Here is a 3565-nt window from a genome sequence, read left to right as displayed (position 1 = left end):
AAGATGGCAAACAAAGTTTTACTGTAAATCATGTCAGAGATTTTTTTGTGCATTCCAAGCAACTGGATAATCGAGGCTATCTGCAGAGGGTCAAATTGTTATCCTTTCTTTCATGTCGAACACTTTTGCAGGCCTTTCAATAGCACAGTGTTTAATCCTCTTATTATCTTTTACTGAAATGAAGCCTCAGAAAATTTGAAGAGATGGTTTAGATTGTATATTGGATAGTAGGGGTATGAAAAAGCACGTTTTAAATTCTGACAGTTTGTGTGTAGTGGGAATTAATGTGTATAGTATAAATAAAAAAGCACAAAGGACTAAGCGTGACCGTTTAGCTCTCACTAGCTAATTTATTTTTGCTTTTACTTTTGTGTGTGCACAAGATACACAGAAAAAAAGCACTGTGAACAGGTGGGTTTGCACCTTTCAGGACTGAACAGTGATGTCAGAAGTTTTCACTTTTAGTGTTTGTTTTTGCCAGCTATTGTCTAAATCAGAGCATTTAGAAATAAGTGACACAGCTTTTGCTTTTCATCTGCAGCTTCTAACTACAATGGGTTTCTGCATTTTTTTCCTTGTTTTTGTTTTTAAGTAGTTACTAGTATTTCTGCATTCATTTGAATTTTCAACAAAAGCACTGATTTTCTACCTATGTACATTATGGACTGGTCTTTGTCAGAAGAGCCGTACTCATTTTGGCATGCAATAGATCTTAATGGAAAGCTACAGATAGGCTTATATAGATGAGTAACTTCAGGGGCTGAGACTCTTATGTTGTCATGGTGCAGCTAACAGGGTGAATGAACTGTTTCATGCTTCATCAACAATTAAGTTAATTAGCTCATTTGAAATTGCACTGCTTTGTTGCCAGGATGTTGGCAGAAACATCAAAAAGATGTGTTTACAAATGGCAGACTACAGGGTATATAACAGAAGCACCTTAACAGCAGACCATGAGTACTCAGTATCTCAATAACTTTTATAATAGAATTGTAGCAATACTTTTCATAAAGTATTTGCAATGCTTTCTCCATGTTTCATGCTGTCTTTCAGTTTTAAATGAAGTAACTTATACTGGCTTGCAAATCTTAGGTATCACTCGTGATAAATTTTTGTTTATAAGTGCATTTAGTGGAATGTGAAAATAATGGCTTATTGTTGGAGAAAACTATAGGATTTAAAAGAACCTGAATTACGTAAGTTTGTATTAAAAGGAAAATTAAATCTCCCAAATTCAACGTAGTGTTCTAAGTATTATTAATACTAAGAATTTAAATTAATTTCACTCAAGCATTCTCCTTTTCAAGAAAAACTAAATTTTCTAAATACATTTGTCCTTCTAGGCTATAGTAATGCTAATTCTGTGGGCAGACTTTGCACATCCATTATGTCAGGTCTCTTGTTATAATCCACAATCACTAAAACCATTTTGATTAAGGCGGTGTAGTGCTGGGTTTACAGATGCTTTTGCTTTCCTGAACCAAATAACCCTGGAAAATGTGAAAGCGACATATAACATCTTGATAATTCTGGTGCAGAGTCAATCAGGGTTTACAGCAGTGTCATGGCTTTTGTCCTATCCACCAGCAAAAAATGTTTGACAATATTTTATTATTTCTTCTTTTCGTTCAATTCTGTCTTCTATGCCCTTAAAACAAATAAGAAGTCATGGTGCTGAATAGGCGAGGTTGTTTATGAAATAGAAGTATTCTTTCATTTTACACTAGCGTTAAGATGGAAATCAATACATAACCTTGCATTAGATTCTTTAGTACCTTTTCATGTTCACACTAATGCAAAATCCCCGTTACAATTAAAAAACATTTTCTTTCAATTAAATATCAACTTTTAGACCAAAGATTGACCATTTTTCCAACCCATTAACTTTATAGGGGATGACAGGACTAATGGCTGTAGTTTTCAAGGCGTTGCTCTTAGTCTAATCTTTGTTATGATGTTTTAGGTTCTCTGACTTGAAACAATATGATACCTGTGTTAAGAGAGTTAATGCAAGTATATTGTACCAAAATGAAATATTAATAAGGTACACTACCCCAGTCTAGTAGTGTGTATTTCTATAATAGGCGTATGACAACTTTGAAGAGTGCCTGGTTTATGAAGTGAACTCCAACTTCTTGTGCTCAGAAAATGGTTTACCTAACAGCTTGATTTAAAAAAAAAATACTGTGCAGAGCATCTGAGAAGGAGGATTAAGACAGAAAACACTGGCTTTGCTTCACTTTCCTAATAATGGAAAGGATTTAGGGTGAAGTGACAAAGAACTTGCAATAAATTACTTAGAGCCACAAAAGCTATTTTCACCTTCATTTTTGTTTATCCGGTACGAATTGTTTTTATTTTTAAGGTAATTTGAGGACTCTCCGATTATCTAGAATTCTTTTGAGATACTCTGAATAGCTAAAGAAGTTATGCTTTGTGTGCTGTGGACTAGATTCGTATTTGGAAGCATATGCATTGCTTTCAAGAAAGTATAGCCAATCTTCTCCATAATGTATTTCTGTACATATAGAAAAACCTAATCCTGTATCTTTCCTTTGATATTCTTCAACTCTAGACACAAACCCACAGTTTATATTTTGTGGAGCAATTTTCTATCTTGACAAAATGGTGTTAGATTACAGTTGCTTATGCACGCAAGATCAGTTTTGACTGTTCCGTAAAAACAACACCTTTTGGCTTAAGAAAAACTTCAAAATGTAAAGACAGATCAAAAAAAAAAGTCGTGACATAACTAGAAAGAAGATGGCAAGTTTTAAACAAAATGCCAAGCACTGAAACAATTAGTAGAGAGCCAAAAATCCTTATGAAAATTCAGAATTTTACTGTGAAACAGGTGTTGACAGAAGGTAACCATTTTGCTGGTGTCTGAGGAACCCAGTAGATCATTGAAAGCATTTAATAGTAATTCTTCGTGATGGTTTTTTAAATGTCAGAATGCAATAACATATGACAAAACATCAGTGTATTTTGTCTGCAAAATTAATTATCATTCCATTGGTCCTAAGTCAGTTTGAGTAGGAAGGATTTGATTTCTAGAGCTTAAACCGAAAGGTTTACAATAAAACATTCCAGCCAGCAAACAAGTGTTCTTTAACCTGCATGCAGCAGATGCCAGCAAACCTAACACAAGCTACAGTACAAAGACGGGTAATGTTTTCATCTGTAGAGACAAGGAAGAAAAAAATCATGCTAGAGAAGATAGGCCAGCTTTCCAACAGATTGTGTTTATTTCTGGGGCGAGAGAGCATGTTTAAAAGTCTACAAACAATAGTGACCCAGCATCATTGTAAGGATGACAAAAGCAAAACCATAAAAAGAAATAACTTACTTAATGAAATGTAATTATTGCCATGTAAAACTTGCAGTGTTTTTTTTCCTCTTTCAGCTGCAAAGTGCTATACAAAATTACCTTCTTTCTTACTTAGTGTGCATTGTCCATTTTTTTTTTGGTCTTTGAGTAGGCAGTGTGGCTGTAAAATCATGACCTCAAGAATCTTCTTTGAACTTGTCGGAATGTTGTTTCTTTTGGTGACAGTGCCACCAT

At 34.3% G+C, this 3565-nt stretch overlaps 1 protein-coding gene across 1 annotated transcript in view; it reads left to right on the top strand.

The window, feature by feature from the left end:
• The window catches only part of FOXP2 (forkhead box P2), a 68542-nt gene that overhangs the window by 14201 nt on the left and 50776 nt on the right, over positions 1 to 3565 (top strand). The window lies entirely within an intron of this gene.

Source organism: Fulmarus glacialis, unplaced genomic scaffold, assembly GCF_000690835.1.
Source record: "Fulmarus glacialis isolate BGI_N327 unplaced genomic scaffold, ASM69083v1 scaffold8827, whole genome shotgun sequence".
Lineage (NCBI taxonomy): Eukaryota > Metazoa > Chordata > Aves > Procellariiformes > Procellariidae > Fulmarus > Fulmarus glacialis.
The sequence above is the reverse complement of the archived record's forward strand: the minus strand, read 5'-3'. Positions and strand labels throughout refer to the sequence as shown.